At 36.2% G+C, this 27,406-nt stretch overlaps 1 protein-coding gene across 8 annotated transcripts in view; it reads right to left on the reverse strand.

Moving 5' to 3' along the window:
• Positions 1 to 27,406, reverse strand: part of SEMA6D (semaphorin 6D) — a 224,917-nt gene that overhangs the window by 159,940 nt on the left and 37,571 nt on the right. The window contains exon 1 of one of the 8 annotated variants that reach the window (XM_061999400.1): positions 6,304 to 6,322. The exons of the other annotated variants lie outside the window; for them this stretch is intronic. The gene's annotated coding sequence lies outside the window, so the exon portion shown is untranslated. Of the gene's footprint in view, positions 1 to 6,303; positions 6,323 to 27,406 lie in introns of those variants that run through there. 8 annotated transcript variants of the gene reach the window in all.

The following is a 27,406-nucleotide window of genomic DNA, read 5'->3' on the forward strand; positions in this document are numbered from 1 at the left end:
GCAGACATTTTTTCTTAAGGCATTGTTTTCTTTAGGCAAGTGCTCAATAATGATGGATGGAGAAAGCTCGTCTTAAAGGCCCTTCTTTCCTGACTTGAGACAGAGCTGAGAAACAAGCTGAGACCACATGTTAGGATAATACAGTGGAATGGGTCTCTCTTTTTACCCTCAAGTTGTTTTCTAAAAGGCACTTGTCTCCATGCAAAACATTTAAACAGTCACAGATTCAGATGCTTATGTCCAGATGTTATAAGAAATTACTGTCTTCACTTTATGCTACTAGGCCATCCTTTCTCTTCTGCGGAGAATAAAAGATGATACCACTGTCTCCTCTCCCTCTGTAAATGATGCCTATAGCCTGCTCTTGCTTGCTCAGAGATGTCCCAAGTTAACCAAAACGTTTAGTTTGCCATAAGTATTCAGAAATGGTTGTTGAGTAACTCTCAGCAGAGCCAAAGCCTCAAAACAGACAGAAATACCACAGAACTCTTCTAAAATTGGCAGATCTATGTTGGTTAGAAATAGGGGGAAGTGTCATGAAGATTCTTTTTTTGTCAGAAACCTAACTGCCTTAAAATTTTCTGCTCAGGTCCATGTTATATTGGGAGTCTGTAACTGTAAAGGAGCTGCAGGAAAGATCAAATAATCTTGTTTACCACTTTTTAGGCATTTCTAAAATATCTGTTAGATACTTCAGCTGAACTAGAAACAGCAGCTTACATAATTATGGATGGCCACAGATATAATAGCATAGAACCTCTACAGAAGACAAAAGAGAAGGCTAAAGTAACTATATTTGTAAACTTATTGTGACATGACCAGTGGAAGACACTTATCCCATGATGTGATGGTTACTGCAGTCAGGCTGGAAACATTGCACTTGTATGACTACAAAAAAATTTCATTAAGAGATTAGAAAGAACAATACAAGGGCCTGAGATATATGCTTCATATAGAAATAGATCCTTCCCTAACGTTTAGAAAACTTGCAGTATCTTTACTGCAACATGTATTCAACTTTGCGGCAAGATCTCTTTAGCATTCTGTATATCCCTGAACTGCACAATTTCTTTGATGTAAATCATGTCATTTCTCAGTTTAAAAACCATAAAAGCAGAGTTATTCAAAAACTATGGCACAGAGTAGATGCTCTGGAAATTTTACAGCATCCTATGTCTGGCTGAACTTACTCAACTGCCAAGGAAAAAAGCCCTTTTAAATACAAGATTAGCACTCAGCCCTTGAACAGTAACATCTGTTCTCTTTAGAATTTAATTGCAGATAACAGCAGAGGATAAAAATAAATAAATTGAACACAGTTATATGATGCTAAAGCCTTTCTTGACAAATACTTAATACAGAAATCGTGGAGCTGTTAATCATAATTTAAATGGCTATCTTGAAGAAGCTACTTTGGAGTCAATGTTTTTATTACCTGCTTAGTCACACACATTTTCCCTATTAATATTACTTCCATAAGTGAGTAAAATAGTACTTTGGGATATGCACTTAACTAGATTAATACAGAAACTGGTAAAAATTAATATAGGAACACAAGTTGGGCATTAAGAGTCTTCTTGACTATTTTACTGAACAGTCTCAATTTAGAGTTATCTAAATTACTTGATGAATCCTCTCCTGGAAAATTCAACTCCAATGTACTTCAGCATGTTGGTCAGAATTTGTCTCAGGACCATTTCACCACAGTATTGATCACCTGTTTAATATATCCTCATCACTGGAATTTTTCCTCTCTAGTATCAGGAAGCAATGTCTCTGTTCGAGATGGCTATGTCTGTCTGTTTTGATTAAAGCTTCAAAAGTTTTTGTAATCAGTCACTTTTTGAGAGATTTTTTAATAGAAGTCCATGTGCTCTTTTCCTTTTTATTCTATGCAACGTGTTTGCACACATTTCTTTTTTTGGAGTTGTCGTGGTCTCCAAAAGACAAAACTTCTTCTCGTTACATGCAACATTACAACAGTACAACCAGGGCTCTGGTCACTACTTCAAGGTAAGGGAGAGCTGGACAGGTACCACCTGAAATATATGTTTGCCCAGGCATCCTCTCTGATGCTGCACAGGGATTTGACTGAAATGGTCCATAATATACTCTCAATTTGCTTAAAGATTAAGAGCACTTCAACTATGGCAATCTGTTTGTCAGCAGATTTGTGTCTTCAGCTTTTATCTGCCTAGTAAGGTACAACTGCTGACTGATCTCTCACACAAGTTTGGGCATAGATCTTATGAAACAGAGTCATGAGTAGAAACTCCTTCCCCAACTTTCCACTCAGTGTCACAAGAGTCTCTATTTTATCTATCTATAGAATGGATAACTAAGTTATCCTAAAGCTCTCCACCTCTTTGCTTAATTTCACTGAAACAGAACCATTAGTTCAGAAGTCACTAGGGTAGGAAAAATAGACAAATGCAGACAGTTTGCCTTCACAAGGCTCATGTCTTCAGAAGGCCACTGTGAAAAAAGGGTACATAACACAAGCTAATACTACATTCTCTGTATCTAGGGAAAGAGGAGCTCGCCTACAGAAGTAGATTATATTATAGGAATCCCAAATCTCAATTATGGGTATTTCATATGCTTCCACTATATCCCTCAACACGTCATTCTGTATCTTTGTCATCTATCTTCATGACTCATTTATCTTTTATCTGATTAAAAGCAATGATTGTAGTTTATTACTGTTTTAGACAGTTATCTAGGTCATTAGGACATCAATCCCAGTTAGGTAACTGTGAGCTTTTGTAATATAAATAGTTAAAAACTATCAAAAATAGTTAATATGGATTAATTTTTTTTCATGCACTATAAATTCCCACTTGCATAAAAGTTCCATGTAATAATCTCTGTCTGCAGCACATGTCCTTCATAAAGAGTAGCTTAGCAGGTACATGAGCACTCAGCTGGGAAATGGCTGTGTTCTCCCCTATTCCACAGAGTTTTCCCTGGAAGAAAAGTCCTTAGTGATAGAACAAGTTAGATAACTGCATTTAATATAGAAAATAATTAATATAGAGAGAAGAAGTGAAAAAATAGCAAAATATTTTTTCATCACTTAAAAAAAGAGTAACTTTTCTTTTTATTATTTAGTGTTTTAAGGTATAATCAAAATCCAAAAATAATCATTCTAATATGTGAACTCTTTTGCTTGCATTAAAATGAAGTCTGATGACTGCAATAATTAGCAAGATTCAGTCTGAACCTCGTTTCTAGATAATTGCTGTCTTTCAGTATTGAAGAAAAATCTACCTTTTCAACTTCAATTGAAAAGAATTTAAAATCATAACAGCAGTTTTAGATTTTGCTAAGTAGTGTAGGTGAAACATCATGGCAAATTAAAATATATGGCAATGAAATTTGCTAAGAAGGTATTACATCTATTACAAATTATTATTGTCTTTCCTTCCCAAGTCTCTAATACATTGTAAAGGTGTCAAACAATTTTGAAGAAATTACATAAATCTCCTTATAATTTTAAAAGATCCTACCTATTCTAAGAACAATGGTGGCTTGCCTAAAATGAGCAAGACATTTTGCTCAAGTCTCATTTTGTACTACTAAAGTATCACTATGCAAAGAACACTGGTTCAACTGAAGTTCTCTGAAACCTTCCTATTAGACTGAATTATGCCCAAGCAGCTGCTGGCAGGTAGCAAATGGAACAGTGCAGGAAAGCTGAACACCGAGCTACTAGAGATTCCTGTTCTTAGAAGTAGCAGGTCTTATTTTGTCAAACAGAATTGGTTGTGAGCCAAAAAGTTGTCATTGGCCAAACAAGAGATAAACACAGGACTTCTTCAACTTGTTTAACTGAAACACAAAAACCGGGAAGCACATTCCTCCTTACCTGAAGGCAGTGAACATTAAACAACATAGGGAGATGACAGACCCCAGCTTCAGCTTCTCACTTACTGAAAACGAAGGCACTGAAGACCACCACATAAATTCCTGCTGATGGCTTCTAACCTCCTAACAGTTAATAAAACCAACCAGCACCGTATAAACACAAACGCTGAGAGCACCTGATTCTAGAAGAATTTGCTTTAAAAACAGAATAATTGATCATCATCTCCAGAGTATTAGCAAACTGTCATCTAAGATTGCACTTTCACAATACCATAACATAGAAAATACTCACTTCTACAAGAAAAAGAGCTGCCATGATTCTGTGTGAGTTACTGCATTTCACTGTCATTGCTACATGGAGAACAGAAGAGGTCAGAAAATGAAGTTGGGGAAAGAGCATAGTCAGTGGCCTATCTGTAAGTGAACCCTCAGAATGTAAAGTTTAAATACACATATCAGCTAAAGGTGGTGAATGTCATCCCAACAGGCAGGGAAACATGTTCTGGGGAGCTAATCCCTGCATTGCTCTCCTGTCTCAAGCAAACATATCTTCAGCCTGGGCGGTCAAGTTCAGCTTTATAGATAGACAAATACAAAGAGCACTCGGGGATTTGGTTTTCCTAAACTGAATGAGCCCATTTGGGGGGTTTTGGTTTTATTTTAATCATGACATATTCAATGGTTTTGTTATATTATTAGGCTATATTAAGTACATCTCATTTGCAACTTCATCTTTCTTGACCAGATTTTTGTGCAACTCTGGAGGCACAAAATACAGTCCTAATTATGAAATATATTACCTAGCTATCTCTTTGCATATCTAACACATCTACTGATAACTACTTTTAATTCACAATGTAAAAATACCACTCATTTAACTCAAATGGGTATTTCAAGGCTTTAATTAAAAGTTTTAAAATATTTCATACTTTATAGTGGTTTTAATATTGAAATTAAGCAATTATTTTTGTAATTATTAACACAATCCTTAGCTCCATTGCTTTATAACTAATATTTAAGTAATATCCAAGACAGTAGCTACTATTTTATGCTATCAACAACTGTCATGACAAGTTACTCTTGGATAGATGAGGTGCTAATGAAAATAAGGTAGACCACAGATCTTTGTGATGTCTTTGTGATCAGTAAAAAATAGAAATAAGAGATTAAAAACATTTCCTCAGTCTCAGTATATGCTCCCTTTGGGTTTGCTACTCATGGCTGATGAAATTGCCAAAGTATTAATGGTATGATGTGGCTCTTTAATTCTCTCATTTTTTCTTTTGTTGTCTCCTTGCCTTCCATCTCTAAGACGCCAGTGCTTGATGGATACAAGAAACATAAAGGATAATTTCTTGCCTGAAATGTTTTTCTCTGTCTTTTGTAATTTTATTTTTGTACTTCAGAGTGAAATATTCCTACTGTGCAGCCAGATGTTTTATAATCCTATTTTTACACAGCCCAAAGGACTCACATCCCAGATGAAGTCTCTCCCATGATGACTTGCATGATGGGTAAATTCACCCTTTAAGAGTTTAAGGCAAAAGTAAACTGTGCTTTTGCAAAGACAAAACTGCTCCATCTAATATTATGCATATATAAATATACTAATATTCCTTTATTAAAAAACAATGTCAGATTTTTGTTACCACAGGGGTATGGAAAATAAAACACATCTGTTAACCTATATGCAGGCTTTAAGTTTTAAATCTTTTGTCCTTTTGTATTGCAGCGTAAAGTTTATCTCCAATGCATAAGCACCAAAATAAGATAAACTTAATTCTATGAAGATTCAGCAAAGGGCAGCTCTACCATAGCCAGTGGGGGAATTCACAGAACTAAAAGTTTCAGGACCCTCTTTATAATTCACTTGTGAAGCTGGATCAGCGATATAATGAGAATAAGATAACAAGAACTGATTTAAAATTACATATTACAAGTTTGCATTATAAATAAGAGTAAAGATGGAGACCCTACCTTTTCCATATACAAAGGGTTATAACCAAGCTCTCTCTCCTAGGTATAGGGCTGTCACCTGCCCCAGTGGCAGCACTACCAACACAGTATCCATACTCCAGGTCACGTACTAATGCAAAGTGTGTGTTAGATGCACTTGCAAAGTAATTTTACTCACTGGCCCTGATATCTGCACATAAAAGTCACTGCTCTCCAAAACTGTATCAATAAAACCAGCAGGAAGACAGCCACAACGTATGTTGCCCTTTATAGTGTTGGAGAAGTTCTTATTTTGCTGTGTAAACAGCTGATTCCACTATTTACTCTTGAATGATGGGGTTAAATTTCCCACAAGGAAAATCAATACAGAGACCCATAAGGCAGAAGTACTATTGCAGTTAAAACACTAAATAGCTGCTATATGGTAGTAGGGTTTCTAATGTCTAGAGAGATGCGTTTTTAACAGAAATCTCTTCCTACCTTGATACAGACTGAAAGGAGAACAAGGTATCACATGGCGACAAGGAGAGTAGATTATAACATGCTGTTAAATAAGAAAGAAGAAATATTAACATAACAGAAGTTATGTTAAGATTCAGACATATTTGAAGATGATGAATTGTGCTGGCTATAATCACCTCCAACTTATAGCACTTCTTCATCCCTTCCTGAAATGGAATGTGGACATAAACTATTCAAATATCAACACGAAATCACTGAGTCCCAGTAGATGACAAAATCAAACAGTACACATCTGAATTAGTTACAGTTCAAGAAGGTTGTACTCAAATGAACATACATTCCAGTTTCAATCTAATACTACTACCTCATATATTACATTATAAGCTGTCCCTAGGATTTGACTCTCCCAGTTTTGACTGCCAGGTCTGCAGTATCTAGTTCTTCTCTGAAATCTCAAGGTCCTGGACACAAATGTTTAAACTAGAACCTCTGCTTTCTTAAAACCAAAAATAGACTCCTAAACACATCAAGAAAAAGCCAAATTTGAAGTTATTAGCCCTTTGAGTTGGAAAAGAGATGGAAAACAATTAGAGTATACCTTAAAGCTCAAATGCAAACAACTTGAGGGGAAAAAAAAAAACCCAGCAAAATTCTGATGAATTGGGAAATAATGTATATTTTTGAATACTTAGAATTGCAAGAAAAGATGATTTTTCAACCTCATCTTCTGGAAATACTTCAGAATACTAGCCTGTAGTCATGGCTAGGTTTTCCTCTGAGAACAGGTGATTAGGTGATTGTTCCTTCCAAAAATTAAAAATACTAACAACCACAAATGTTTTTATCCTATTCTCCCTTTTATATCCATTTGTTTATCGTACTCGTAGATTTCCATTAGTCTTCAGCACGTGGCAAAAAATCTTTCAAATGAAGAGTACCTTATGCTAGATACCATCACAGTGTTGAGAACAGTAAGGCTCAGATCTGTATGGAGAACATAACTGGAAATTGCCATTCTGATTCTCTAATTATTCATGGTCAGTATTTCTGTGGAAAAAAAACCCCAAACTGTGATATCTGCATCTCAGTTTAAAAATCAAAATAAAGTAAATCAAGTTCAGATTAAAACAATCCGAGGTTTAAATGTTTAAGTATTAATCAGTCAGATAAAGGTAGAGACATCTGAAGATAATTTTTGAGATTGCCTTTAAACCAATCAGATTTACTGAGCTTGTTTTAAATTTCTCATCCTCTGGTCATGCTTTGTCTTTTCAAGCACTTCTATTCAGCTAAAGAGAAGCTTCCATTTCTGCCTGAATATCCACTCAGATCTATGTGACTAAGCTTCAGGAAGAAAAAGCCATGATCATAAGCACTGACCACACTGATGTTCAGAGATTTAATGGAGTACAATCTTAAGTGGTCACCTGGAATATCTGTGTCATTCTTCTTAATTCTTTCAAATAACTCCAGTGGAAATTCCACTGTAATAGCAAAATTTATAGCTCTGTTTAATGACTTTGGATCTCTTTTTTTTTCCCCTTAAAATACAAGAAACAAATAAAAAGAATTAAACATATGTGAGGCATTTAAACACTGCATGTCACTATTATATGGCATGCCTACACTTCTAAGCAGGCTTATCTTAAACTGTTGCCCCATGTCATGTCAAACAGCTGGCACTTCTCATCAGAAACATCATTTCCACGAATCTTTTCTTTCACATACTCAAGATTGCACTTTTCATGTTTTATAAACAAATTAACTTTCCCTTACAAAATAAAGATTGGTTGAGCTGCTGCAGATTTCTGAATGGATATCTAATCAGCTGAAAGAGTCTGATTTCTTTATATACCTTCTCTATTTCTTCTCTCAACATCTTACAGGATATCCATTATCACCATTCCCATTGATCTAAATCACTTGCTTATGTAACTTCCACTTTGTTTAAGCATGAAGATGCAAAAGTGGCAAATACAAACGTTGTGTAAACACATTCAGTAAGTGTGAGCAAATATGTAAATTACATATATCTATTACAATTTCTCTTCTGCTTGCATAGATCTATTTTTACATTTGCAGCCTGTTGAAAATCTGCATCATGCTGCTCACTCACCTTCTGGGTAACGTTTCCATCAATGATTATCAAAAATATAGTCATCTCAAATGGGTAACCAAGCAACCAAATATACCCCCATTATGAAAGGCAGGGAACTGGCTAAATCAGGACAATTCATGCAAATCACTGTCTTCACAGTAAGACTCAGATAGTTAAAGGAAACTCTACACACATTCCAGTCTTTCTATTATCATTAGTGCAATGAGTACAAAACTACGATTTCTGAGCATCACTTAACTTGAACTGTAACTGGATGGATTACTAAAAAATATCCATCAAACTGGTTTATTAAGTTGAATTTCCATCAAAACAAAATTTCTTCTGCTAAAAGCCCACTTTCTGCCTTTATTTCTTAAGCTGTACAGAAACAAAAAATCTTAAATATTCAATTTGCAGACACTGGAAATTTACATGTGTTGATTCACTTGTGTGTACAGAGAAATTTGGGGCGAGAATCTAGTATCTACATGTTGCATATTTTGGATTGCTTCACACGAATCATTCTAGTCTGGTCCCATGGACCAAAGGCCTAATAGAAAGCAGAAGGCATAAGGTCCACTCCTGCAGTGCATCCTCTTGATAAGTTCCTTGCAAAAAATGTTCAGTTTGCAATTTACAGCTGCTCTGTCAGCAAATCAAAGCACAGAGAGAACAACTGGCAAGATTCACTTTGAAGGTGTGCTTCTGAACTGAAATGCTAATGTAGTGGCATCCTGATATATCCAAACTATCAGAGCCATATGGCACTATAACCAAAACTTATGGTTCAAAACAAATTTATCAGAAAAAATCAGAATTTAGTCAAATAACATCCTTTGAGCACGGACAATTGATATTTTTTAAGTAATTATGACTTTTCTTCTTCATTCTCAAATAATATTGCACTATCATTTCAATGGTTGACATACCTCAAGTCACTCTTTTTGTAGTCTATGTCCCAAAAATCTTTGGCCAACTTTATACAATGGTCTTCATTTACAGCCAAGTGAAGCTTGGTTAAGTTTGGGTTAATTTTTGTAAGCACAATCATACAGTGAATCTGTTGTTTATGGACTGGGCTGCCTCTGATCAATGGATCATAGATTAAGTCATACTTGTTTAACTGATTAGAATAAGAATAAAAATAGATTTTCCAGGCTTGCTCTCACTGCATATTTTTCAGGCTAGATTCTAATTTCAATATGACAATTTCATTGAGTGAGATACTGTTCATGTGGGAACATGATTACTAACAAATAAAATTGTTTTCCTTTTGATCAAATAAAACTGGGGAGGGAGGAAAAGAGCACAGTAACTCTTAAAACTGACAGAAACTGAAGAGGAAGCTTAATTCTGTATAAATGTTAATACTATAAACCTTGAGATTTTTGTCATCTCTGAATATCTACCTTATCACAAAGTTACTTTTTATTATCTCCTACACTTATTTGAGATCGTTTCTGCACAGAAGAAGAGAATATAGAACAATAGTTAGCAAAACAGGGTAGACTCTATTAATCTTCATGGGAAAATCTAAACCTTTGCCATCTTTAATCACACCAAACTTTTGCTTTCATTCCTGCTGTTTCTTACCTTGGTTTTTAAGAGATGTGCAGAATCTGAATGATAAACTCAGAATGAATTCAGAACCTGTTCTCTGAACATTTTCATTCCAAGTGGATGGACAATTGGACACACACATTTTAGGCAGATTAAACTGTTAAATAAACCTACTTAATTTCTCTTTTCTGTACTCTTGCTGCCAGCCTTAGGTGTTGACTCAATGTGAATCTTAAGCCCTTTAGAAAAAAAGTCACAGAAGTTCTTCTTTTAAACAGAATGGCAGGCAGCCATTTCTAATTAATATCTGCTTTTAAATAAGATAACAACCATATAAAATGTCTCCTGGGTAAATAATATTAAGTCCTAATAGTCAAAACTTAAGCAGGAAATAATACATTTGGGATAAAACTTTGCATCCTTTTGGTAATAATTAATTTTAAAAGGCAAGAGATCTTTTAAAAGTATAATTTTTAGACATGCATGTTTTGCATATTTTATGTGCAAATTATAATTGCACATTAGATATTTTCTTTACCTAAAAAGATTCTGTAAGTAGAGACAGAGATCATAGAATGCTATGAGTCATTACTTATATCCTGCTAGACAAAATAATTTTCCTCAAACTTAACTTTTTTATTCAGTCAGTTACAAAATTACAGAAATACCTCATGCCATTTACTTCCAGAACAAGTTCCTGTTGCACAAATGAGCTCCCATGCTTAGACACATTTCTCAAAAATCTCCTTTCTGTCATGTTGCTTATATATCAGTCTAGATTCTACCTTTATTTGCATTATTAATGATGTGCACTATGTCTGTTCAAAAAAACCCTCAAACATGAAGAGCTATTTACCTTCTTTAAGATCTTACCATTGTGAGAAAGAAAAAATACTGTTCTGCTCTAATACTCATTTCTAAGTCTGATGAACTGAAAGGCTGAATGTTGCCAAATGCTGTGCCACTTTTTAGTCCTGCTGTACGATCTCATTTCCTGCTTCATGCCAACCACTGTACTGTCACTGTACTGAATATTATTGGAAGCTTTCATTAACCAACTCAGCAGTGAATTGTTTGTACAAAACAACAGTTGCAAATTTTGCCATCTATTCTGTGATAAAAAAATAATTACCACTACTCATGACTTTTTTTAAGATCAGAAGTCAGTGGACTGTGAGATGCAAACTCTTTCCTGTTGTCTCCTTCCAGATTTTAAAAAACTAGTTTCCCTTCAATAAAAGAGTAGAGGGAAGCTTATTTAAAAATAGGAGCACAAAGGGGTGTGGATGAACTCCAAGAGAGCGAAAACTGTCTTAGAAACTGTAAACAAAGAATGGTTATCAGTGGGAAATGCTTCAAGAATGCCATGGAAACAGACCAAATAATATTTTATGAATTGGCTCCTTTAAGCCACATTTTTTAGACTTTCAAATAGCCTTTGGAACACATTCTTGAGATCTCCTATTCATAATAGTCAGTTTAACCTTTCTTGCTATGTTAATGGCCTAAATTAAGAGAAGTAAATCTGAATGCAATGGTTTAGAGATGAACTCTCAGTGCCATACATCAATTGCATGGCTTTGGCTTCACTGGTCTTACAGTCATCAGCCCAGTGATCTAATTTATTTGCTTTGCCAAGTTCTCAAACTTTGCAGGAGTTCATAGGAACTAAGCAGACACTTCCTCCCTCACGCCTTGAAGACATTGAAGAACTTTTTTTCTTTTTAAGAAACACAAAACTTCTTTTCATGATTACGTAAAAGTCCAGAACACGACCGCTAAATCCCATTCCAAACTGAATAGCTCAGGCACAGGTTTGGGCAAGCTCTGCTTCCTTCCCACCCCACGCTCCTGACCTGGGACTCTGATTTACTCATGGGAAGCAGCAGGGCTGGGTGCTCATAGCCAGGGAAGGTCCTGTGTCCTGCTGCTGCTCTCCGTATCAGGAGAGACTGCAGCCTTCTTAACTCTCTTGTGAAATACACAGCTTTCATCCAAACATGATGCTACAGAAAAAAAAGCCAAGGATAACTTTGCTCTTTGATCAGTTTTTGTATTGTAACATAATATTGTTACCCACAGACATTTTCTAGATTCACACTATTTACTTTTTAAAAAAAATACTTCAAGTAAGTTTCATAGGGATGAGGGAGCTGGACTTCACTGGTGGAGATACTCATAACATTCGTATTTTTGTGGAGTCTCCTTCTTGGAGGTCTTCAAGACCCGCCTGGACATGTTCCTATGCAACCTGATGTAGGTGAACCTGCTTCTGCAGGGGGGTTGGACTAGATGATCTCTAAAGGTCCCTTCCAACCCCTACCATTCTATGAGTCTATGATTTTAAAATTTCTGTGGCCATAGCCAGTCAAGGCTTCCTCCACAACAGCCAACATGTAAGAACACAGGTATAGAGCATTAAGGCTGTATGTAAAAATACTGAAAGACTGAAAATAAATTGTCAAGATTATGGGATTTCTACAAGTTCAGGAAATTTACTTGTCATCGAGGTCTGACAAAGGCAAACTGCCAAGTGCTATGCTGCCCAATCTAACAAGCACTGAAGAGAACAGGAAGACTTCAGCTGACTTGAATGATTTTCAAGACTGTTTTCAACGATTTTTTTTCAAGACTTTGGCTATGACTTGAACGTGGGGTTTTTTTGCTGACTGCATCTTTGGTGATGAAGTGGTCTGAATTGCCTCCTTTGAATAACTAAAATTTTTAAAAGTAAGATCCTTGGCAAGACAGAGTCGAGACATAAAGAATAGCTCCTGTCCTGATTGCTTAGGCACTTTGAATTTGCAGAGGAGGATTCTGCTCTGAAAAACTAAGGAAAAAATCTGCCACATTTTTAACTTCACTGATTTTGCATAGTCTGAATATCTCTACAGACACGAAACTTTGCTGCACTTTGACTGCAATGTATATTATGCTAACTTGCCCTTTTCAATTACTGTTTTTATACTTTTTCTGTTTCCTGATCTTCACAGGAGGGAGATAAAAACCCCAACAACAACAACACCCCACTGCCATATGTGCAGTACCCATGTAAAAGAGCTGCTGCCTACATCATGTATTCAACTATGGTGCTATCACAGAAGCCTCTTTAGGAAAATCTTTCTTCACCAGATTAAACACAGGGGCCCAAAAGAAGTTTTTAAAAAGATTGTATTTTAGGCCCATATGCCTATTTCAAAGGAATAACATTTCTTTAGAAATAACAAGGAGATATTGAAACACTTTTCCAGTGACTTTTCAAACCAAAAAAAAACCCCAGAAGTCTTGATTCCTACTATGTAGCTTCACAGTAACAGAAAGTTTGTTTTGATAACTAGAAACTTTGCAGAACCACAACTTAAGAGAATTTCAAGAACTCCTACAGAGATACATGTTATCAAAAACTCTAGTATTGATGAAATTGAAGTCCCAACACAATCATAGCTATTGTAAATCACACAAGTTTCTTATTACTGCTGACCTAGAACGAATTTAAAGCCTCCTCTCATATCTACTGATTACAGGGCCTTGATGGCTACATTTCTGTGTTAAAAAGACAGTATGATCCCAGATAGTGATCTCAGAAAATGCTGCAGGTTTGATGGGAGGTTTTTTTGTTTGTTTGTTTATTTTTTGATTTGTGAGGTTTTGTTTGTTTGTTTTTAATTTTAATAAATACATTGGAGGAGTTTGCCCTTCTCATTTTCTTATGCAGGCTGAAAAGCTAAAATAGCTGCATGCAGCAGGGGCAGTGAGCAGGCAGATGCTGTTAGACCTCTGGCAGGCAGAACTGTCACACGTGGCTACCCAGTCCTCCTCAGCCTCAGCAGCCTCAGGGTGGATCTTTCACCTACTGTGCTTCTCAGGGGTATGAAACTTTGAGTCAGTCCTTTCCATCTGAGATATACCAGTTCTGACTATGGAGAGACCCTTTCACACACCTGAAGAGTGTTTAAAATACTGCTCTGTAACCTTTCAAGGAAAGGAAACAACAAAGCAAAAGCAAACAAAACGAGTACAAAACGAGCTGGAGAGCAATTACTGGTGATCCAAATAGTTTATCAGAAGAATTATGTTGGACAAGACTGTGTTCAGTATCATATATGGAACAAGTAAAACATACAATCAGGACCATAACTCCTCAAAATATTGTCTAGTGCAAGATGTGGTAAATACTTGCAGGTAGCCACCAAAACCAGTGTGGGATAAGAATAAAGGTCTGGGCCTCTTACTAAGAAAATACAGAAGCAATGTGCAAAACATCCTGCTTGTTTCTCTGTGAGACTCAAGATATTGGTGTCCTCACTTACAGGATAAACCTCCTTTGCTACTACGAATCCTTGTACTAACTTTTCAAATTGATGTTTCACAAAGCTGGTTACAGTTGCCCACTCCCTGTCCACAACCTCATGGTAAACCATGACTTTTGTTTCTGCACAGCTGATGTCTGTCAGCCACCAACATGGATTTAAGCAGTGCTTATGCATACTGTCACACACTGAATAAATACAGTACCTTTTTTTTTGTATCTAAATTTAACATAAAGTAATAACATGCTACGATTGAGGTCACTCTAATGGCAGCTACATTGACTTTGGATCATTTTAATACAAATTAGATCTTACATAAAATTCTGTATTCATAGAATCTCATCAGAAATTTGCTGTAGAGAATTCTAAGGTTAAAAATGAAATTTCTCCTCTCCAGTGTGTTAGTCCTTTGCTTTGACAGGGTCTAAGCTTGGTTAGCTGTCAAGAAAAAGATGCAGCTGAACCTTCCAAAAGTTCATTAACCTTTTCATATCTTATTCTTAGCTAAAAAAGTCACATAACACAACATTTTGGTTGTTTAAAGAGGTCTCTTAAGCATGTTATTATAGTCTGTGTGTTAATAGTACATTTTAACAAAACATATAATCAGTTTAATAGAATATCTATTATCAAATAAGGTTCAGTAAATAAAATGTTATTTGCAATAAATGGCACAGTCACAGGAATTGACTAAATAACTATGTTAAACATAAAATGGAAGTATGATAACATACATAAGTACTGATGGAGAAAATGGAGTCTTTTCTCCAGAAAAGCTCCTCAGCTACCAGAACTGATTTTCAAGCAGAGCTCCTCAGTTAAGGCTCTTAAAGGAAGTCATTTTAGAGGAAAACTGCTCTCTCTGTTATTACAAATAACAATAGATAGGCACAGACTGGAGTGAATTTATAGCTCTGTATCACTCTTGGGATTCTGCTTCTGTTCATAAACAACTTAGACACACTCTCATGGTTTGTGCTGTTAGCAGAGCCCCTAGAGGGACTTAAACTTTGTATTCGTGCAGCAACTATCCATTATGCTATATCTTTTAGATGATGAAATTAATACCCAGGAGATACATTCTCAAAACATTACATGGGGTTTTAGCTCTGTGACTCCCTTTGATTTGAATGGCACATGTGGTTAAACCCTTTGCAAACCTTTGAGAATTTAGCTTAAGATACTTATCTCCGTGGCAATAACACTAATATTAAGGTCTAACGCTCCTCCCTGAAGCACCACTGCTTAATCCACATTTTTGATGCTGCCATCTTCATCCTCATGAAGAAAATTCTTTCTCTCCACATTCATCAAATTATTCAATTAAAAGTAATAGGACCACATATATAAAATAATGCTATTCAGTCCAAGAATGAAAACAGCATTAATACACACATCCATGGTGGCATTAGAATTGTCTTCTGAAAGATTATCAGCTACGGTACTTACACAACCTATGTCAATTCTACAAAAGATATGTTTTGAATTAAATTATGCAATTCAGTTTACAAAGGGTTATTGCTTGCCAGGTCATGGAAACTGAGGAACTGAAACCTGTTATCAGCCACAATTGTTCACTTCTTCTCAAAGCAGTCCTATGCCAAGAAAACTGTCTAAGACATTCAGAGATATCAAGACCAGTGTTAGGATAATGGTAAACAGGATGGTGATGGACTTCTTTAACGTCATGATGCTATGGTACAACTAAAACAATGGAAAGACAAATATCACAAGAACAACAACAACAAAGATATTGCCCTTTTAGATAAATTATTTTGCAATTCTACTTTCTCAATGAAAAAAAAAAGCCACTGTTCTCTAGATAAGTGACCCATCTATCCTTAAAATATGAAGCCATAGAACTGGAAATGGAAAAAGGAAAAAGAAAAGACAGAATCGTCTTTTGTCAGTGCTAACAGGTAGTAAGGGAATATTCCTTCCTTACCAGAAACTTCATTTTCTGTTTAATGATTTCTATTTTTTTAATGAACTACAGTCTTTACTCCATTCTGCATTATGAACAGGTTTACAGTGTAAAGCAGGGGCACCTGTCAGTGCTCAAACCTGCTGACTTTTGCCTGCCAGGACCCGTATATTCCATTTTGACTCTGCCTCTGTGTGTGTATGAATGTGTGGCAGAGAGAGATTGCCACTTGACATAAAAGATGTCATCTCCAAACAGTATGAACTCCATCTCTCAGGGTTTTAAATCGTTTTAGAGAGCATCTGTCCCTCTATGTATTCTCTTATCTTCTCTTCTTGCCATGTGTTTTCTTGCACCACAGTTGTGCCCTTGGTGGCAATACTGGTCTGAACTCCCTCTTGCCCTTATTCTTCTCATCTGAAGAGAGATGTAAAAAAGCAAAACTGGGAAAAATTGCTAAAAAAACTAGAAGCAACTTTACCATGGAGCTACATCTCAGTTTAGCAATAAGGATTCAGCTTTTCCTGATATCTTTCGTACAAGTCCTTTGGTCCACTGGACAATACACTTCCCTTCTTGTGTCTCTCATCACAAAACTACAGCAGAATGTGAAATGAAGAGGTGAGGCAACATGCAAGTTTATCCAGCAAAGAACAAGCGTGTTCTGACAACATCCGTTTAAGAAAAAGCTGGATGCACTTTGGCATACTCAATAGGTGGCCCTCTTCCATATAGAGAAAAAAACCCCAACAAAAGCCAATTCATTTTAGATGACTAAATCTGCACAGAGAAGATTCAGAGAATTCTACAGGCCAACAGTAAAACTACTTTAACAACTAAAGAAACCCAGTCAATCTTCGCAAGCCAGTGCCTAGTGTCTCTTTCCCCATTACAAACAGCAAATGCACAGCATTCTTTATTAAGCCAGATAATTCTTTGGTCAAAATCAAAATAGCCTTTCTTATAAAATTCTGTAAGGTAATATGCTCACAGTAGCTGCTAACTTCAAATTTTAAGTATGATCATATAGAAATTTAGTTCCAGTTACTTTTCCGCCCAGCAGCTAAGAAATTAGTGGCTATTGCATTTGAAAATCTGTTCACTTTAATTTCTTTTTTTCCCACAAAGTAGTGCCTCCCAGACGGTATACTGCTATAAAGGCTTTTCATAACAGCAATTGGTCAGCTGCACTTGCTTGTATTCCTAATGTTCAAAGTAATTTAATGCCAACTACCATTCCTGAAAGCCTCTGAAATTTCCTACAAATCCAAATTCAATTACACTAGCAGACACTAATCAGTGACTAGATGAGTGTTCTCTTGGTACCTTGAACACTGTTTAAAGCCACAAATGCAGCACTTTTGAGTATTTTTTCCAGCAGGAATACTAAAATATAGAAGAACTGCAGCACATAAAGCTTCCTCACTGGGAATCTGCCCCTCCTATACATTTACTCTGCTAACTACAGACACTGAATAAAAGAGAGAAAAAGTGTCAGTTGAAACATGTGTAGGAATGAATAGAAATGCAAAGGTAACTTAGGATACCAAGGGGACATCCAGACTCCACAAAGGCACATGAGGCATGATTTGGATTTCAGTAATAGCAAGTATAGATGAAGGAAATTAAGCCTAGTGATGCAGTAGAAGAGCAATGCCAAGATACCTGCGTAGTAAATATGTGAAGTAGAAAGGGAAAAAATAAAAGGGGTTAGTTTCTGCAAAGTAATGGTTTTGGGAAAATACACACACATGTAAGCCTCAAGCACACATTCATTTATACCTTCACAGCTGCAGTGGTCACTGCCTCCAGCTTCACGTCCATTCTTCCCTGGTAGTTAGCAGCTCTCTAGATCTACTGCTGGATATGCCTATCCATCAAGCACCTGTACTGCTTTTATATGAAAGATAATAAACTTAGACCAGCTTAACAAGGAATATTGCATTATCCAAACCAGTAAGGTAACTGGAGGTAGGAGACAAAGCAAACAGCAATCAGACACAGTCTGGCATTTATCACTGTCTACAATTGTCAGTGACACAGGATTATAGAAAAGAATTACTGGAAGACATTAGGGTTTTACTAAAACATCTGAGAATTATATTAAAGTCATATTTGCAGCAAAACACTTACAGAAAATTAATGTTCTTTCTGCTGCTGCAGGGAAAGCATAGGAGAAGCTGCAGGCACTTCAGACAGAATCATCTATCACTTAGTATCAGGACCTAGTTTGGAGGACAGTTCTGGGCTCCCTCAGTTCTCAATAAAAAGTCAAGGGTCTTTGTCTATTTAAGGCCAATCCTGTCATGAATCTGGCATCAGCTCTTCCTTACCCAAGGAGTGAGAAACAGTTTTTATTTATCCTCAAAAAACAAACACCCATTATTCTTCACCAAGAAAACAGAAAGAAATGATTGATTTATGAAAGGAATGTCTCTCTGTACAAGGGTAAATAATGTACTCATTACCTCTAACTTGTTTTTAAAAAATCCTGCTCATACTAATAACTTTACACTATTTTACTGAATAGTTTTTAATAGCTTGGACTTCTGGCAATTCTAACTTATTTGATACTGCAAATTTCAACCTGGAAAAGGCATTAGCCTTGTAGGAGGGGCAGAAAAACTAAAGCCTCCGATGTTTATTCATCAGAAGATGCTCCTTGTTTCCTCTGATTCTGTAGATAGGCAATACTGCATTATCAACCTCATTTTGAAGTCTAATACACTGCTGATTTTCCAAACTCATTAATTACATCTCAAGTGAATAGCAGGTGGGGTTGTGGCCTGTGGATTTGAATTGTCTGGAGCTCTGCTACACAAGGCTTCACAAATCAGTGTTCTAAAACTCTCTGCTTCTCAACACAGCAGGTATCAAGCTCCTCCACAGTTCAACTACAGGTATGCTGTGACCCTTTACTTGGTGGAAACTTTCCACATCTAAATAAAGCCTTGAGAAATTGGGTCTTTTTCCAGACTCTTCAGCTTCAGAGAAGCCCTCACTACACTTAATTTCACAAGCCCCAAAGAGCTTAATGTTTTCACTTCACTTCTGCAGTAAGCCACTTCAACATGATGCTAAAGACAAAACAGTTTCTACCCCGGCAAGTCTTATGTTTTATCTCACTTCATTAAACTGCTAAAGAAATACAAACATGGTATCAATTATGACAAGTTGTTAGCCTACTCACACAAAAGAAATTATAGCCTCATCAGGTCCAGCTGCCCAGCTCATGAAATCAAAACTCTTTAACTGCTGAGAATAGAGAAATGGTAGATGCAGCTTTCTCTTGGTTGCTATATTTGATGGGCTTTGCCTGCTGCAAATTCTGATATCTCCATTTATCTGACTTTCCACTGAGATCTTTCAACACCACCCTGAATTTGCCACACTGACAGCCCTGTCCCTGCTTCTGGAATGGCCATGATCTCCCCCCTACCCTTGGAATTCCTGGTTTGAGCTCCTTTCAAGTGCTTTCTTGATTACGGACCTGTGCCAACATTGAGCAGCACACACTTCAAAGTATTTGAGCAGCTATGGCGTGACGCCAAAATATGAGTGATGAAATACTTTATGTGAGTGTATGTCTAAGGAGTTTAATTTGAAGGCAACATAAACGCATGTGGATGTGTTTTTAAAGGTATGGAGGTAAACGTAGTTGGCACAAAGCACTAAGCAATTTGTAAGATCAGGATCTTACCTGTCTCTTTGATTCTGTGAACCTGTGAAGATAAGCATGGCTACAACACTGAATAATTTAGATGCAATTTTCTAGCAGGGCTCCATACAGCTCTCCTTATTTAATATCACATTGAGCATAATGTCAGTCTTAAGGAATTAGAAAAGTATATTATAGAGAGGTCTGTGGGTTCCTCCCCAGTGTGAGCAAATTCTTAGTTTCTATGAAGACAAATGTCTGTTTTTTTTATATTTAAATTATTGTTATTAATGGTGGCAGATACAAGTTACTCTCTGTGTTATTTTCTATATTTGGAAGCAATTTCTAGGAACGGGATGTTGGGAACTGAGATTTCTGGAAGACAGGACACAAACACTGTGTAGTGTTTGCAGCTGCCTCTTTTCCACAGCTTGTGTATTTGCATGTAATAAAACAAGTTACAAAAATTCTGCATCATTGATTTCTGGTAGGGTGTCAAGCTGTGATGTTATCAGAATGCTGATGACTTCCAGAAAGATGACAATATTATTAAAAGAAAAAGCAACAATATGAAACCATAACAGCTTTTTTGGGGGAAATGGGAAATTTCAACTTCTGAGACAAAAGGACTTGCACAAGAGTAAATTGGAGAGAAAAATTAAATCAGCTCTTTCGATTCTAATCATATTTCTCTCATACTTTCAAGCACTGCCATTCTTTGTGTCCTCCCATCATGTTTCATTTAAAAACTCAAACCCACCAAAAGAATTTTCATGTTTTTACTGATTTTTTTAAAATAAATGATTCCTATAGGCTCTGGTCCTGCCTGTCATTTAATCAGTGCTCTTGGAAACAATCCCTCTTGCCAATTGATTGACAGAAAGTATTGCTTATTGTTTCCAGGAAAGCTAATTCAGCAAAAAAGGAGTATCACTGCATAGGAATGAATACAATAAACAAAACCACTAGAAAAGATCGTTTAAGCAGTCACCTTCCCTCCATATGCAATGCTCAGTGATAAAATCTCTACTTTGATACAGGTAGTTTGTCACAGGAGGAAAACGGGAAAAGTGTGAGCAAATAAAGTATCTTCACATTCTTCTTTCAGGCCCTCTTATTAATGAGTTTACACAGGGCCAAGCAGAAATAGTCTTCACTGATAGCACCTTTTCCTGTCTTTTGGTGCAATATGCAGTTTTGTAGAAGGGAAGGAAAACACTACTTAAGGGAATACAACCTCATTGTTTTACAGCAGGAACCTAGGCTGAACGTGCTGGGTGTAAGGGGGCTGGGGTAGCTACAAAAGGTGAGCAAGCTGCTTTTTTTGCCTGAGTTTCAACTCTGAAGTTGTTTGAATAAACAAAGCTCCTATGGGGGCCATAGAACATCTAGGAATAGCCACATCGGTGCTTTCCCATCTCTCCCCAAATCTAGTCTCTGTGTATGGAGGTTGGACTCTTCAAGGAAAGGCTGAAGACTCTTTATGCCAATGGAAATTGCAGCTTGGACAAATCTTGTGGTTCTAAACTGCTCTGGCATGGTGAGAAAAACAAACCTGTGGTCCAACATTTTCCTAGACAGGTGAACCATGAATCACTTAACAATTGTCTGTCTTCAAAGATGGGGGCTTAGGTTGCAGGAAAAAAAACAGGACCAAAAAAAGGTGTTAAAACTTGATAATAAATAAAACTTGTCTCTTGGTAATTTGTTCCATAAGAATAATCAAATACATAAATATTTCTAAAAATTCCAAGTAAAAAAAGGTATCGATGCAACATTTATTTGTCTCTTGAGTTTTGCTGTTGCCTAAATGAAAAAATGTTTTGTAGAAACAAAAGGTTTAACTTAAAAAAATCCCACTAGAATCTAGTCTGTGTGATTTCATATTGACACTATTTTTTTGTTGAATTTTGTTTGCTAAAATCTATGTCCAACTATAGTGATAGCAACACTGAAACCCTCAGTAAGAGGCCTCAAAACTCACTAGGAAACCTGAGCTCCTTTGCGAGTTCCTTTGATTGTGTAGACAATCCCTAAAATGAAGAATGCAAGCTTGAATTTGTTTTTAAAATGTAAACATATAATATCTGCAGTCAAGGTAATGTATTTTTCAATCACAATGAATACTGCCACATCCTTCACACACTGGAGGGAGTTAGACACAATCTTTGCTATGCTAAACAACATTAATATTTTGTCCACAATGCTACTTCTTAAAGTAACTCCACTAAGTGCAAGAGATATCCTACAACAGAGAAACTGTTCCAAGATAAATTGTTTTCCATTTACCGTCAGTCAGTGTCTGAATTCTCAGTCTTTCAGCTTTAGGGCATATTTGTTACAAATGTTGTTATCCTATTTTGTTAAAACGTGGGTGTTCTCATTTTAAAAAGAAATATCTAATCCTCTCATGAATCCTGCTAAGCTTTTTGCTACAATGATATCCTACAGCACTGAATACCAAACCACCAATCTTTATCGTCTTTGCATTATCATTTACAAAATGTCTGATCAGAACTTAACATAACATTTAAAACTGTGATGAACAATTGATTCCAATAGAGAATTACAATATTTTCAGGTTTCTCAGTCTCTAGGTTTCCCAGTTTTATGAACTATCCTGACTGCCATGTTCAACTCAAAGGGTATATATTTAACCTTTCCACAGACACCTAGGCCTTCTTCCTGAGTGATTACAGGTCATTACATGCCTGTAATCTCTATGAATAGTTGACATTATTTTAATGTCCATTACTTTGTATTAGTCAATATCACATTTCACCTTCTATTATGCTGACTAGCTAAGCTTTAAGCCATGTAATCTTCTTCCTTAATTTTCCTAGAAAAAACAGCATGATCTGAAAATTCATTACCTTTTGCCTATTTTTTTTTCACAATACAAGACACTGACTCACTATAAGCAAAAACCATGCATGATTGTCAAGGCAAGCTAAGGAGCAAGGAACTGGAAAGCAATTTTTTTTGCTAAGTTTCTGAGGTCCTATTTGGCTTGAGAAGTCAGAAGACCTAATCCTTTTCCAACCCAATTTAGTGTACACAAGTCTTCCTATAAACAGAAGTCCTCCTTTTACATTTTACCTCTCAAAACATAAGATGTGTGTCCATAAAAAATCCATATCTGTGGAATCTGTATGCTCACATCTCAGTTACTTTACAGGCTTCTCTTTATCAACAGACATCAATATTGTTAGAATTATAAGAATAAACTATGTAGAAGTAGTTTGGCTAAGGCTTGAATTTAGGCCTAGTGCATTATGTTTATGTAACTTAGTAACTCTGAGACTGGTAGGGCATGCTAAGCTTGTGGAAACTTGTTTAAGATAAATGAAGCATGTAGAACATAATCTGCTGTTCCTAGGACTGTTATCTTGGATGAATATTTGTTTGTTAATTTGTGACCATGTGTCTAGACAAAATGTAAGATTTATAGTTAAAAGAAATTACATGAAAGAGTACAATGTAATAATAAACCTTAAGAAAACTAGCAAACAGCACGTAGGAACAATGAAGTAACCATCTTCTGAAAAGTATATAAACCCTGTAAAATTTCCTGTGTTGGGGGCTCTGACTTTGGACACTAGTCCTCAGGTCCCTAGGGCCCTCAATAAAGCACCGCATAAAACGACCTCGGTTGTTTTGTGTTTGCCTTCGGGAACGGGCAACAATATGATCAGAGAATTAGTAGTATCATCCTTGCTTGGTGTGGGAACATCCAGCTGTCAGGAACTCAGTCAAGACCACAGCTTCACCATGTAAAAGTTGTTGAAGTGTCCCATCTGATAACCGAAGGCCATAGACAGGAAGAAGAGGATTTGAACCAATATTGAAATGTAGGTGAAAGTTTTCAGTTGCTTGGTCAGCAGCTGAAATGTTCTTGTAATTCTCTAAATTCACTGAAAATGCCTGCTCAAAAATCTGCCCTGCAAGAATGGTTTAACATTTCATGATAAGCATCATGTGAAGAAAATAGATGCAACGCCCTTTTCACTAACAAAGGCAATGAGAAAAAGCTGAGGCATTATATGCTTGAAGGCAAGTTATATTTTAAGAAAGCATCAGCCAGTCTTCTGTTTGGTACCAGCAGTAACATATAGTAAGTACTCTGAGGAGGGCATTTCATTTAATAGAACAGCTTGGCATATCCTGTTTCTTCATTGTTTTAAAGAACTACATTGCATATCATCATAACCTCAACATTTTGAAAGGAGAATATGTTATGGCAGATGATTCAGTTACTTTCCTCTTCATTACTACCATTTCTGTTGTAATGATCTTACCATAAGGAGCCACCAGATTACCTGTACTGAACCACTTTCCTATAACTATTTTAGAGGCAAAGGCAAAAGCTATGAAAAGCAAAGCTCCTGAATGAAGTTTGAAATTAGATATTGTAATATTAATATTCTATTAACCTACTGTATATTAATGTTTCATACTCTTAGCAGTGTAATATGTAAAATGGCATTGGGAGGTATTCTGAACTTTCATATGATACTTCTGAAAATTGAAGTGTAATCAGCTTTTAAAGTTTGTCCTTTTCTTTTAGTACTGCATCATAAAAAGCACTGTACCTCAGAAATATTATAAGAACTGTATTTTGTGAAATTCACTCAGAAATGTGAATTGGAGTGTTTTGGAAACAGGCTTCTCAATTAAATCATGAGGCATATTGTCATGTTCCTGTCAGCTTTTCAGGATTGATTGAACAGTGACTGCCATTATTATGTTATCTTGGAATATCAGTTTACTATGCATGTTGTCTTCATATCAGTGGATATTTTCCAAGATGTACAAGAACGAAGTTAAGACTAATCTCGGGTATGACTACAAAACTTCAAACAGGCATAAATTAAATTACTGCCACATCTGGCCTCACGACTCATTTTCAGCAGTTCTGATATTTCTATCTGATAAACAGACAGAAGAGTCAAGTGCTGTCACAGTGGCTTCACCATTCAAAGGCCTGAATCTATTCTCCAGGATTCACCTGAAGTATCAAAAAACAGAGGTATAAATCCTTCAGTGCTTTTTGTAGATTCTCTCATTTTCATATTTTCTTTGAAGTCTATTCTCAGAGAAAAGAATCGTGTTGTTTCACACCAGTATATCAATCTATCTGTTGTTTTTTATACTTTTTCAGGCTTCCCCTTGGTATTTTCTCATTTTTAATTTTTCAACCAGAGGAAACTGTTGAACACATCTTATAGCAAGTCAGAGTAATAAAAGATTGCTTTACTACCTCAGCTGTTCATAGAGAAAAAACTAGCCATATACAGCTCTGAATGCATCTTCAGGCACAGACTCATGCAGAAATCCAGTAGAACTTCTCCACTCATCATAAGAATTCCAATTAAGCTGGAAAACATAAAACGCTTCAGGCCAAACAAGCAAGTGTGTCATTGTATATAGATCTCTTTTATGTAATTCTTGTAAATCATCTTCCAGAAGATGGCTTTAAATGCTGAAGCGTAATTAGGATAATTACTGCTTTGCAAGTAGCAGGAAGTTGTATCCAGTAGGGACAAACGAGCCAGTTTGGGGAGCTGGAGGAGGAATATGAAAGAAAACATATCATCACAAACTCTGGTGCTGAAAAGATTCAGAATTAATTTCAGACTTAATTTAAAGGGTTTGCTTCATCTTGGAAATATTTCATTTTGGTGACAACATTCCCCACAGGGCTAACAGATTCTTTTAGAAATGTGCCTGGCTCCCCGAGAGTCCTGTGAGATATCTTAAAAATTGAAGCATTTTTAGTAGAGTGTGAAAATAAAGAGCTGTAATTCAGCGTGACCCTCTGACAAGAGCAGGGTTGAAATTGCTAGAAACAGGACATTATCACACATCAATTAATTTGCTTCTTGCATCAAAAAGATCGACTTACAGTAAGTACCAGACAACATCCAGCCATAATATATTTAGATAGTCTGACACGATATACAAAGTGACTGTTGCATTTCTTTGCAAGACTTCAGAAAGTTTGAAAAAACCAAACAAAAAACAAGGACATCTCCCCAACTCCCATCCCTTCCCCCTTCATACAGTTATACACCTCCCACCAAGCATTGTGCAGAAAAGCATATACATGTATGAAACCACTTAGTATCCCCTTCCCAAGACTCTTTCAGGAACTTGCATCCTTTTTGAGGTCTGATCCTAAAAGATTAATCAGTTGGGAGCATGTCCCCTACAGCTTTATAAATGATCTTCTTGAATCTGAAGATTAGTACAAAGCAATAAACAGAGGGTAGGAACATGGGGACTACACCCCAGGGAAACCTAAGTATGTTTGAACTCAGCTAGCCTGGGGGTTTTGACAAAGCTCAGATAGATTCTGCAATCCAATTTATGCACCAGGATATCAGAATCTTTTGAGATTCTTTAATAGCTGCATCAGTGCTAATTTCATGTTCATCTCTTACTGTGCTCATCCATGGTCATTAAGACTTCTGGAGATTGGATATTACATACAATAGCTGATCATTTATTAAATAGTTAATGGAAGATATCTGATAAATTTAAACATTAACTTTGTATTTGTTTTCTGTACAGCTGTATACAATAAGAAGTTATCTGGCTAGCATTAATGTACTCTATTTTTGTATGACTGCTTCTGTTAACAAATACGCCACAATATAAAACCAAACCTTTTTAGAGAATACAAGGTTATTCAAATGAGGAGTCATGTTTCTTTCCAGTTCTATATTACAAGAACAAAACTGCTACATAATCTGAAAGAATAAAATAATTTCCTGTTTTTCATCTACCTGTTATCTCATTAAATCTCAGTTTAACTGGATTCATTTCCCAAGATTAATCCCACTTCCTGAGATAATTTTTAAAGTTGTTGCCCATAACAAAGCTCTCCTGCTGATAAAACTGAAAAACCTGTTGTTTCTTGGCTGTGCTGATCAACTTTACTCTTATTGCCAAAGATAAATATCCCAAAGCAATCAGCACTGCACTGAGTAAAATTATGGATGTGCATCATTTGTTCTTTAATACGAGTAAATGTAGCCTTCAAAGATTACATGCTCGTATGTTAGCAGTAGTTAGTTTTATAAAAGCAGCCTTTAAATTTCCACAATACCAGTAAATATCTGCCTGACTTGGAAATAAAAATGCAGCTCTACTTCCACAGAAAGAATATTTTTTTGTCTAAATTCAGTTCTGCTTAGAAATCTGAGCTCTAGTAGTAAATAAAATAATTCATTGAAAAATATTGGTTTGAAACATCTGTAATTTCATTCCTACAGTGGGGACCCGAGGGACTGCTTCCATTTAGTTTTATCCCTCATGGTTCAAAGCACAGGGCTCTCCTTTCACTGTTGACTGCTCAACCAATTCTGCCCCTGAACCCATTCCAACAGTATTTATGAATGTTATTTAGCTGGAAATCTTAATGTAGGATACATTGCAATGAATCTCTCGGTACAAAAATGAGGGCATGAACTAGTACAAGTTTCCAACCATGGCCAAGCTCTGCTTCTATGTTTATATAAAACAGATTTGGTCTGGAAACTTAGGATCTCGACACCACACAATCCCTC

Source organism: Colius striatus, chromosome 7, assembly GCF_028858725.1.
Source record: "Colius striatus isolate bColStr4 chromosome 7, bColStr4.1.hap1, whole genome shotgun sequence".
Taxonomy (NCBI): domain Eukaryota; kingdom Metazoa; phylum Chordata; class Aves; order Coliiformes; family Coliidae; genus Colius; species Colius striatus.